This window comes from Prionailurus viverrinus, chromosome C2 (genome assembly GCF_022837055.1).
Source record: "Prionailurus viverrinus isolate Anna chromosome C2, UM_Priviv_1.0, whole genome shotgun sequence".
Classification (NCBI taxonomy): Eukaryota; Metazoa; Chordata; class Mammalia; order Carnivora; family Felidae; genus Prionailurus; species Prionailurus viverrinus.
In genome coordinates this window covers 32181628-32194498 of record NC_062569.1, presented here as the reverse complement: position 1 = coordinate 32194498, position 12871 = coordinate 32181628, and the positions used below count along the sequence as shown (strand labels likewise).

The window sequence follows — 12871 nt, the reverse complement described above, 5'->3', positions numbered from 1 at the left end:
TTTAAATGCAATTATATTATTAGACTTTTAAGACAATTTTGGTAATACTCTAAGACTTATTTTTTATGTATTACCATTATCAGTCTGTAGGGCATTTACTTTTTAAATAAAAGCATGCTAAATATTACCAAAGATAATTTGAAAACCATAAAATTTCATATATTATAATAAAACAGCCCAGGGGATTTTACAGACCACTTTTGCTATAAGAAATAGTTCAGAGTATAGGGAGATCATCACCCGTTGGTTGCTCAACCCCACAATTACTAATGTTTAATTGATGATTATAAGGGGTTCTTATCCCCTACCTTATTTGAAGGAATATCCAGTTAGTACACAGTGAATTTTTTCCTGAATATTTATCTTTGCTGCAATTCAGAATCCTTTTCTCTACACTAATAAATCCCAAGCTTGATCCTATGTTTTCTTTCTTCTAATCCTCGTGTGGAATTCAGGACTTTCACAGCTAAGCCTCATCTCAGGTTTATCCAATTAAATTTTATGCATTTTGAGAGAAAGAATTATACAGTGTGTCCTCACAAGCATACACGCATGGCTAAATCCAACAAGACAAACTTTTTAGTAGGAATAAATTTAAAGTCTTGTATTTTTATTGCTCACCACTACCATACCAGTTTTCCTTCTTCTCCTCCATCCTCCTATCTCCCTAATAGAGTATCCTACTAAATTTAAGTAACAGTAAAATTGCCAGTTTTAACAGAATTTATGTAGGGCTGCAAATTCTGGGGAAGACATATTTGTTGGGACTTACCAAATACAAACCACCATTACTTTAAAATAAATCCCAAAACCATGTTTATAGAAGTTTTCTGTCCAGATAAAGGAAGAGGGAGGGAGGTTTTGTACATTGTTGATAAAAGGATATGAGAATACTATTTTCAGTAGAACATTTTTATAAACCTCTTTTACAATTACTTTATTTAGAAAAGAGTGTCAGTAGTAAGTAATCCCTTCTAAGCTTTCCTTTTTGTCACTCTAATATCACTGAAATGTTGCACTTTTTTCCATATGAGGACTGTAGTCATTTGCTTTCTCTCCTTTTTAAAAAAATTTGTTTTAATGTGTTTATTTGTTTTGAGAGAGCTCATGTGCACAAGCAGGGGAGGGGCAGAGAGAGAGGAAGAGAGCGAAAACCCCAAGTAGGCTTCACACTGTCAGCACAGAGTCTGACACAGGGCTGTCACTCACGAACTACAAGATCATGACCTGAACTGAAATCAAGAGTCCAACACTTAGCCAACTGAGTCACCCAGGCGCCCTTCTTTATCTCCTTTTAATCATCTCTTTGAAAGTGCTTATTCTATAGGCTGTGGCCTCTGCCTTCCAACCTGTCCTGTGCCTTTTCAAATGAGCTGATAAAATTCCTGTCTTTTTTTAAGATTACATTTTAAATTGCATTTTTTGTTTTATTGAGATACAATTGACATAACATTGTATTAGTTTAAGGTGTACAACATAAAGATTTGATATTCCTATGTCTTGATTTCAGAATATCAGTCCACATTCCTCAATAAGACAAACTTTTTTCTTAATACTGCAAGTTCATTTAAATTTTGTTGTATAAGTTTTGGTCAATAGAAAGACAAGCAGTCTCTAACTAAAGGAGTTATTTATTAGAGATTCAGTTCCTCTTTCTATTGACCAAAACTTATTTCTAATTTCTCTACTCGTTGGTTTTTTTAGTTCTTTCATTGATGGTGACACAAAATAGGTCTAATTTAAATTCAGCTGTGGTAATCTCTGTGTTCTAGACTAAATATCCTAGTCTCTTTACATTTATGCTCATGACACTAGACTACCTTTCACTTTCCTTTACGGTTTGTCAGTATTGCTCTTTATTGTTTTTGCTTTTAGCGCTCTGTAAAATTCTTCTTTCTTGCCTATGCTTGATACCTCATATCAGAATCTCTGTAGTGCCTGGGTGGAACCTATTTTCTGTTGTTCCACCCCATTTCTTCTTCTCTGTGTTGACTCATCCCATATCCTCTTTAAGTTCATCTAAAGCCTTTTTAGCTCTTTATATGTCGAACAAAATGATACTTGACGCCTATCACCAGGGTAGAAGTTCAAACACTTATGCCCACTGCATCTTGAAACCAGGTTTGCCAAGGAAAAGACAACACAGTCAAGCACTGGATGGAGCAATGTTTTACTCACATAAGAGGGGACAGAACAATATCGACTTCACTAGTGGGCCTTGGTCCTCCATGGCCAGCAGGTTCCAACCAGCAATCAGCATGGGGCAGTTGCCCTGCATGTACCTCTCTTATGCCACAAAACTAAGGACCCTGTCCTCTCCCCTGAAGAGATAGTTTTAGTAGTGAGTTTGGCCAGGTGCCTTGTGACTCACATGGTTAAGAAGACCATGGGGACCTACGATGAGTCTGAAATATGAACGATATTTCCACAAAAGGCAGTTATCCCAGCACAGGTTGCAAAGACTCATCCCTTGATAAGGAAGTGTTCCAGACCCACGGCCCATTCTTATGCAGCCAAGTAGGGGTCAAAAGAATGCATGCAGAAGACTACCTTTCCCAGCAGTCCACACCTCACTCCTGCTTGGTCATCAAAGTGGCAGATAAAGCAAATCATATCCTGTAGGACCATTGCCCGCTCCAAACCCGAAGACAGAATTAGGTCCGATAGGGTCCTTGAACAACCTATATGGATGTGGATTGCTCATACAGCTTCCCTGTCATTTGGAAATGGCACTTACCAGGGTGCTTAAGAGAGCCAGACCCAGGAGAATGATCAGGCTTCCCTGGAGGATGGTGCTCAACTAGAAACCCCAAGTGCCTAGATTAAGCCAACTAAAGAGGTTAAAAACTAAGTCTGAGGGCCTGTGAATATACAGCTAATAACCATCCCATCTGAATGTGGATATTCACCAGCTCAGTTTTTAACTTGAATTATTGACATATGTACACACATGCCACACTTTTCTACACCAGATGATCGAGGGCTGTCACCACACTGGCTAGTGAGTTCATTGAGTCTTGTTGATCTTGAATGGCTTACACAGTAGCATTAAGTATTTCTGCCATGGTTAAGGACAGGTTGTATACCATTTTTTCTAGGGCTACATACCTATACCCAGTATTAGAATTTGGATAATTGAATGAAACCAATGGTTAATTTGTCTTCCCAGGAGGGAACTGTGCACCACTCTGTGGTGTGTCAGCAAAGCATGTCCTTTCCAGCCCTCTCTGCAGTTCCTGACATGGACAGTGAGGCAATAAAATCTTTCCCTTGGAGGCATACATTCTGTTGTCCATTGGAGTCCACAGAGAAATACATAAGACAAGAGTGTGGGTGACATCCACCAGGGATTTGTTCTCAAAATGCTGACTCGTCTCAGCCTGCTTTGGCCATGTGGTTACCAAGAAAGAAAAGTTACATATTGGGTGTCCACATCCAGAATTTAAATAAAGATTAGTAATAACCATTCTAGTACAGGGGTCTTTTTTCTGTCACATCATAGATGATATTAAAGCAGGAGACTCCAGGGACGCCTGGGTGGCTCAGTCTGTTAAGCGTCCGACTTCAGCCCAGGTCACTATCTTGCGGTCCGTGAGTTCGAGCCCCGCGTCTGGGCTGATGGCTCAGAGCCTGGAGCCTGCTTCCAATTCTGTGTGTCCCTCTCTCTCTGCCCCTCCCCCATTCATGCTCTGTCTCTCTCTGTCTCAAAAATAAATAAATGTTAAAAAAAATTAAAAACAAAAATAAAAAAAATAAAGCAGGAGACTCCAGAGTATGCTTGCATCTGGACTGTATTGAAGGACTCACCCAGTGATTTGACCCACTGATAACTAAGGAAGGTCTGAATAGTTGTAATTGGCCAGGACATTATAGTGGGAATGCAGGGCAAGAGGGACTTTATTCCAGAATGACAAATCCAGCATTGGTTAAGTTTCCCTTCTCTTACTGTGGCTGTACAGATTTTTATCAAGTTGTTGTTTTACCAGGCATTCTGTAGCAGAGGATTCTGTAGGAATGAGAAGAAAGAGTAATGTTCCTCCCTGTCTTCTACTCCATGAACTTCCTAAGGCCAAAGATGCTCCGGTCTACTACTTGTGGTGTTAATTACTTAGGTGTTGCAACCCAGGCTATCTGCCCCAATCCTGATGCTACTATCTTTTTGAGCACCCAGTGTCATTGTTGCTTGATCCATACTTTTTGGCCTTAATTGGCCAATCCAGAAAGGGAGGTCATGTGCTGCACATACTTGACATTCCAGTAACATCACCCACCTGATCTGAAGGACACTAGCACTGTGGTACTTCTTGGTTTTGTCTCCTACCCTTATGGTTTCCCATAGAAGGGAGGTGCCCAACGGAAGCATCACATCCAGAGTAGGGTCAGGGGGCCACGTCCGGTGTGCTGTGGCAGCCAGAACTGCAAACCAGTACACCAAGGGGAAAAAAGAATGACTGCTATACTGAGATTGGTATTTTGCAGGCATAGCCTAAACACATGGCTGCCTACTCCCTGCCCTCCACCGCATCTAACCTCAGTATTTCCCAGCATGCATCATAGTGCCATTTTCCCCTTGTACTGCCGTGCACTGTTTAGTAGCCATACAGCCCTAGTCAGATGGGGGTACCAATTCATTAGCAGGCTGTCTTGGTATTCTTTCTTTAGTTGCTGTGTAAGTCACCCATTCATTCATTTAGTGGCTCCATTGGCATGAAAGTGATAATATGCATAAAAAGTTCATATTCCATGAGAATATATACCCATTGTTGTCTTGCTTGGGCAGTGAAGGATATTCCTTGGTCAGAGTGAAATCTTTTAGGGCATCCAAAAATATGACATAAGGTTTGTTCAAGGACAACTATGATAGTTTCAGTCAGCGTCCAAATGTCAGACTGGAATAGGAATACCATAGTCTGAGTAGGTGTTAATGGCAGTGAGGCAGCATCTGTGCTCATGGCTATGGGTTGGGGATACAGTGTGATCAAACTACTAGACCCAGGTGGGTCCCAGTCCTTGGTTAATGTGTCCCACTTCTCTCTAGATGATTTGAGTGTATTGAGAAGAATCATAAGATTGCACTGCATCCTTAGTCTTGGTGTCTTCCAGGGTTATCCCTTGGGCTTTGCCGCATTTTTCACATATGCAGTGGACTCCCATGTCCAGTTCATAGATATACCCAGTGAGAGATTGTTGCAGCCTGCAAGGCACAGGGTGGATTGGCATAAGAGTGCTACTTATGCTTTTATTTTAAAAGGTCTTTTGTCTTGACTATCCACATGAGTGACATATTTTTTTCTTTATAGACAGTAAACTGCTGCCTTGGTTCTTTTTCCCATATGGGACATCCCTTAACAGTCTAGTCTTTTAGTTGCCATTCTCCTGACCATTGACGAGAGCCTGTGAGTTGGTAAAAATGTATCATGGCATGGTGGTAGGGGTGGCCTGTACAGCTATCACCAAAGCACAGAGCTTGGCCCATTGGATAGAACATCCACATCTTGTCTCAGTCGAAAGATGGCCATCTCTTGGCCAGGTGGCAACTGCAACCCAGCAGACCCTATCTGCTTTAAGTTCCACAGGGCAGTCAGTAAACCATGGCTTACAGTCACCAGGCACATTTTAAAATCTTGTGCCCTAGGTAGCCTTAGGAGAGGCCAGAGCATCCCCTATAGGTTCTTTGTGCCTTTCTGGTAAGCTGGCTATTTGCTTATGGAGCCTGCTAGTCCCTTGGGATTCTGTCCAGGCCTTATATTGGGTGTTCCATTTCCATTTTATGATTGACCTTTGGTATGAACCTTTCTAATTTTATTGGTAGGCTTTGTAATTACCCAAGTGAAAATAGACAGTTCAAGTTGTAGTGTTTGTGTATAGCACTCTGGATGTAAGATGCTCCATCTCTATTAGTGCCCAATAGCAAGCAAGGAAATGTCATTCAAAAGGGGTGTATTGGATGGTAGCTTCTGGAATTTTGCAGATCCAGAGTCCAAGAAGCCAGGGCACCACAGTGGCAATTTCCTGCTGCCACAGACCAATCAGTATGTTAGGGGTGTGTGGAAACCTGCAGTTCCATCAGTCTAGCAAGTTTCAAAGGTCCCCAAAGCTGTGTCTGGGCCATGGCTTGTTGAATAGCTTCCAAGGCCTGCTGCAGCAAAAGACTTCATTTAAAATTGGTGCTTTAAGGGGTACCTGGGTGACTCAGTGGGTTGCGTCTGACTCTTGATTTCAGGTCAGGTCATGATCTCACAGTCAAGACATTGAGCCCTGTATCAGACTCTGTACTGGATGGTGGAGCCTGCTTGAGATTCTCCCTCTCCCTTTTGCCCCTCCCCCATTTGTGTGTGTGTGTGTGTGTGTGTGTGTGTGTGTGTGTGTGCGCGCGCGCATGCGCGCGGTCTGTTTTTCTCTCAAAATAAATAAAATTGGCTGCTTTGTGGTTCATCTCAATTAAAGGAGCCAAGAAAGCACCCTGGTGGGACACATGCTCTTTAATTACTCAAAGAGGCCCACTGCTGTTGGGATTCCTTTTTATTAATGGGTGCTGCCGAGGCCTATATTTTTGTTTGATTGTCTCTGGGATACTTCTTTAGTTTCCCACCCAAGTGCCCCCTAATAATTGCACCTGATACGCCAGGCCCTGGACTTCATCTAGTTTTATAGTCACATTGGCAGTAATCATTTCATCAGTGACTTAAGTATAGCACTGCAGCCACATGTTTTTCAGTTAGCCCTACTGTCAGAATGTTATTAATGTAATGGATGACTAAAATGTCAATGAGGACTTGGGCTTATTGAAGATCAAGCCCTAGTCAATAATGACATATTACAAGAAATAGAGTAAAAGTGTATGCAGGCTGTTTTGTGTGGATGCTAATTGGTCCTAATCCTCTTCATGCAAAGAGACTGAGTAAAAGTCATTAGCCAGATCAGTAACAGTGTACAAGTTTTCCGTATGGGTTGCCACCATTGTGTACTGATGACAGTATCAGGGGCCAAAGCTGGAACTTCTCCATTTAACCTGTGAAAATCTATCAACCTCCATGCTCTGAGGCTTTCCTAACTAGCCAGACAGGGCTATTATATTATGGCAGGATGGCTATCAGCTCCTCTGCTTATCTTGTCTTGAATTAACAGAATAGTGTCCTTTTCCCCATCATGGATTCAGTATTTTTGTTGAACAGTATGCAGTGGTTTGGGCAACTCTGTAGTTTGCAAGGAATGTACCTGGCCCATTATGCTGGAGTCTGTCCTTGTTGTGGTGCATACCCCTTGAGGTGGCTATGGCATTCAATACTACACATAGTCAGAATGTTAATAACCTAATTATATACTTAGTGGTGGGGACTATAATCATCAGCACACAAAATGGTCCAGAGGACCCTATCCACAAACACACGTGGACTTATCCATCATGTGTAACTACACCATCCTCAACCACCAAAAGCTACTCCTACGAGGACCTAAAATTATTGCCATTGGAGTACCAGTACCCAAGGGCTCCCATAAAAGTCTGTATTCCACCTCCACCTTTCATTCTGTCCTGACAGGGGCATAGGGCCTCTAGTTTCAGGTAGGGACTCAGAGAACTTGGCCCCATCCCTAAATGTGCTGTAGACATTTGAGTCTACTATGCCCCATCATCAAACGTGCACCAGCCAGGGTGCATGAGGCTCCCCTGGGTCCATCCACATCTGTCCTCCACTTACAGAGAAGGACTTCATTTCAACAGTTTTGTTTTCAGCAATGCCATCAGTGGTTTCACACTAAGTGAAAACTCATCTTATTTGATGTGTGTAGGAAGCCAGGATCAGGAGACATTTCCTACATGGGACCCCTTTACTTCTCTCAGAGATCAATTGTGACCCCTAAGACACCATGTGAGTTGGGAGTTGGCATGAGAGCAGGAAGGCAGTCAAAAGCCAGAATATAGTTTCCATACTCTTTTGAGAACCCACCTCACATTTCCACCCTCATCCATTGCACCAGCTCATCCTTGTTGTTAGATAATCCACATCCCATTTGTCATCATATGTCCAGAGGGAGAGACCAGTAGTTCAGTCAGTCCATCACTACTACCCCATCTACAGAACTGGCAAGTCTTTTCAGTGGGGCTAGCCCTTTTGTGTCCACCATTTCATGGTGTTTTATTAGCAGCTCTGGATCTCTTGGTAAGGAAGTGTTCCAGGCCCAAGGCCCATTCTTATGCAGCTAAGTTGGGGGTCTTTACCAAGTTGAGGGTCTAAAGACGGTATGCATAAGACTGCCTTACCCAAGGGTACATAACAAGTCCCTTTCAATATTACTTCCTCTCTTCTTACCAAATTAAAAAGAAAAAGGAAAAAAATGCATACGAGGAAACTTTTGGAAGTGATGGATATGTTATTGCCTTGATTGTAATATCATGCATGTACACATATGTCCAGATTCATCAAACAAACATGAATTTTTTCCGTGTGTATCTGTTATGTCTCACTAAAATTCTTAAAAATAAAAAAAACTTCCTTCTCTCTACTCTCTTCCACTTGCTGCATACAAACACATCTTCTTTTTTTATACAATTTACGTATTTTTTTATAATTTACATCCAAGTTAGCACATGGTGGAACAATTTCATAAGTAGATTCCTTAAGCCCCTTTCCCATTTAGCCCATCCCCCTCCACAACCCCTCCAGCAACCCTCTGTTTGTTCTCTATATTTAAGAGTCTCTTATGTTTTGTCCCCCTTCGTGTTTTTATATTATTTTTGCTTCCCTTCCCTATGTTCATGTTTTGTATCTTAAAGTCCTCATATGAGTGAAGTCGTATGATTTTTGTCTTTCTCTAATTTTGCTTAGCATAATACCCTCTTATTCCATCCACGTAGTTGCAAATGGCAAGATTTTATTCTTTTTGATTGCCGCATAATACTCCATTGTATATAAATACACCACATCTTTTTTTTTTTAATTTTTTTTTTCAACGTTTATTTATTTTTGGGACAGAGAGAGACAGAGCATGAACGGGGGAGGGGCAGAGAGAGAGGGAGACACAGAATCGGAAACAGGCTCCAGGCTCCGAGCCATCAGCCCAGAGCCTGATGCGGGGCTCGAACTCATGGACCGCGAGATCGTGACCTGGCTGAAGTCGGACGCTTAACCGACTGCGCCACCCAGGCGCCCCTACACCACATCTTTTTGATCCATTCATTCATCCGTCAGTGGACATTTCAACTCTTTGGCTGTTGTTGACAGTGCTGCTATAAACATTCGGGTGCATGTGTCCATTAGAAACAGCGTACCTGTATCCCTTGAATAAATACCTAGTAGTTCAATAGCTGGGTTGTAGGGTAGTTCTATTTTTAATTTTTTGAGGAATCTCCATACTGTTTTCCAGAGTGGCTGCACCAGTTTGGATTCCCACCAGCAGTGCAAAAGAGATCCTCTTTTTTTTTTTAAACACTTATTCATTTTTGAGAGAGCACAAAGGGGGGAGGGCTAGAGAGAGAGAGGGAGACACAGAACCTGAAGCAGGCTCCAGGTTCTGAGCTGTCAGCACAGAGCCTGATGTGGGGCTCGAACTCACAGACCATGAGATTATGACCTGAGCCGAAGTCGGCCGCTTAACCGACTGAGCCACCCAGGCACCCCCAAAAGAGATCCTTTTTCTCCACATCCTCAACAACATCTGTTGTTGCCTGAGTTGTTAATGTTAGCCATTCTGACGGTGTGTGGTAGTATCTCAGTGTGGTTTTGATTTGTATTTCCCTGATGATGAGTGATGTTGAGCATTTTTTCATGTGTCGGTTGGCCATCTGGATGTCTTCTTTGGAGAAGTGTCTATTCCTGTCGTTTGCCCATTTCTTTACAGGATTATTTGTTTTTTGGCTGTTGAGTTTGATAAGTTCTCTATAGATTTTGGATACCAACCCTTTATCTGGTATGTCATTTGCAAATATCTTCTTCCATTCTGCCAGTTGCCTTCTAGTTTTGCTGATTGTTTCCTTCCCTGTGCAGAAGCTTTTTATTTTGATGAGGTCTCAGCAATTGTTTTGCTTTTGTTTCCTTTGCCTCCAGAGACGTGTTGAGTAAGAAGTTGCTGCGGCCAAGGTCAAAGAGGTTTTTGCCTGCTTTCTCCTCGAGGATTTTGATGGCTTCCTGTCCTATGTTTAGGTCTTTCATCCATTTTGAGTTTATTTTTGTGTACGGTGTAAGAAAGTGGTCCGGGTTCATTCTTCTGTGTGTCGCTGTCCAGTTTTCCCAGCACCATTTGCTGAAGAGACTGTCTTTATTCCATTGGATATTGTTTTCTGCTTTGTCAAAGATTAGTTGACCATAAGTTTGTGGGTCCATTTCTGGGTTCTCTATTCCGTTCCATTGATCTGAGTGTCTGTTCTTGTGCCAGTACCATACTGTCCAGATGATTACAGCTTTGTAATATAGGTTGAAGTCCGGGATTGTGATGCCTCCTGCTTTGGTTTTCTTTTTCAAGGTTGCTTTGGCTATTTGGGATCTTTTCTGGTTCCATACAAATCTTAGGATTGTTTGTTCTAGCTCTGTGAAGAATGATGGTGTTATTTGGTAGGTATTGCATTGAGTATGTAGATTGCTTTGGGTAATATTGACATTTTAACAATATTCTTCCTATCTAGGAGCATGGAATCTTTTCCCAGTTTTTTGTGTCTTAGTTCAATTTCTTTCATAAGCTTTCTATAGTTTTCAGTATATATAGATTTTTCACCTCTTTGGTTAGATTTATTCCTAGGTATTTTATGGGTTTTGGTGTAATTGTAAATGGGACCAATTCCTTGATTTCTCTTTCTGTTGCTTCATTCTTGGTGTATAGGAATGCAACTGATTTCTATGCATTGATTTTATATCCTGTGACTGCTGAATTCATTGATCAGTTCTAGCAGTTTTTTGATGGAATCTTTGGGGTTTTCCATGTAGAGTATCATGTCATCTGTGAAGAGTGAAAGTTTGAACTCCTCCTGCCTGATTTGGATGCTTTTTACTTCTTTGTGTTGTCTGATTGCTGAAGCTAAAACTTCCAATACTAGGTTAAAAAACAGTGGCGAGAGTGGACATCCCTGTCTTGTTCCTGATCTTAGCAGAGAAAGCTCTCAGTTTTTCCCCATTGAGGATGATATTAATGTTGGATCTTTCATATATGGCTTTATTATCTCAGGCTATGATCCTTCTATCCCTACTTTCTTGAGGGTTTTTATCAAGAAAGAATGCTGTATTTTGTCAAATGCTTTCTCTGCATCTTTTGAGAAGATCATGTGGCTCTTGTCCTTTCTTCTATTGATGTGATGAATCACATTTATTGTTTTGTGGATATTGAACCAGCCCTGCATCCCAGGTATAAATCCTACTTGGTGATGGTGAATAATTTTTTTAATGTATTGTTGGATCCAGTTGGCTAATATCTTGTTGAGGATTTTTGCATCCATGTTCATCAGGGAAATTGGTCTATAGTTCTCCTTTTTAGTGGGGTCTTTGTGTGGTTTTGGATCAAGGTAATGCTGGCTTCATAGAGTTTGGAGGTTTTCCTTTCATTTCTATTTTTTGGAACAGTTTCAAGACAACAGGTGTCAACTCCTCCTTATATGTTTGGTAGAATTCCCCTGGAAAGCCATCTGGCCCTGGACTCTTGTTTTTTGGAAGATTTTTTTATTATTTATTTGATTTTTTTACTGGTTATGGGTCTGTTCAAATTTTCTTCTTCCTGTTTCAGTTTTGGTAGTGTATATGTTTCTAGCAATTTACCCATTCCTTCCAGATTGCCCATTTTATTGGCAATCCAAATCTTTCTTCCTGTTTCAGTTTTGGTAGTGTATATGTTTCTAGCAATTTACCCATTCCTTCCAGATTGCCCATTTTATTGGCATATAATTGCTCATAATGTCTTATTATTGTTTGTATTTCTGCTGCAAACACATCCTCTTCTTGACAGGCCACCTGCATTTGGTTCATTTTAACTCTTTCACTGTATTCCTATTGGGAGTATTCATATAACACAAATGCATTTTAGTAAAAATTAGCATTTCTTCTAGAAGCATGAATTATTGTCCCTTAAAAACACAACTCATTATGATATCATGCTACACAATAATTTTTACAGCTCTTAACATTTTCTTTCAAAAGGAATTTTGCAAAAATGTTGATTAGTTAGAGCGTCTGACAAATATGCCCAGCCTCTTCGTTCAGCAAATCCTTTCATCTGTGTTTCTTTTCTGTTTTCATATATTTGTATATTTATTCATTCACAATTATTTATTGAGAAGCAACTATGTATTAGGCACTGTGTTAAACAGTATTCACATTTGAATAGAATTTTGTGTAATGGAAGACAACAATGCTTTTAGATAGTATAATAGAAATAAGCTTCAGAGTATAGTAGAAACCCAAAATAGATCCATTACCAAAAAGGCAACTGGAGTTTTCATCTGAGTTATTTTATAGTTTCTAAAGTGCTGTCATGGGTACCATCTTATTTAATTAAGTTCCTGCATTGTGGGCAGGGCATGTTATAGGTAAAGAACCAAGACTTAGGAAGAGAGGCAGTCAGTTGAGAGGCATGACTGGATAAAGTGAAGTACAATTCAGTTACTGTCTTTGCTCTACCTATATTTGGCTGTGGAACTTGGATAGTCATTTCATCTTTGATGGCTTTCTTTTCTTTTTTTTTCTTTTATTTTTTTAATGTTTATTTTTGAGAGAGACAGAGCGCGAGCTGGGATGGGGCAGAGAGGGAGACATAGAATCTGAAGCAGGTTCCAGGCTCCAAGCTGACAGCACAGAACCTGATGCAAGGCTTGAATCCATGAGCCACAAGATCATGACCTCAGCCTAAGTCAAATGCTTAACCTGCTGATGCCCTGATGGCCTATTTTCAA

The 12871-nt window shown here is 40.9% G+C and overlaps 1 protein-coding gene across 2 annotated transcripts in view; it reads left to right on the top strand.

Moving 5' to 3' along the window:
* The window catches only part of STAG1 (stromal antigen 1), a 403550-nt gene that overhangs the window by 277552 nt on the left and 113127 nt on the right, over nt 1–12871 (top strand). The window lies entirely within an intron of this gene.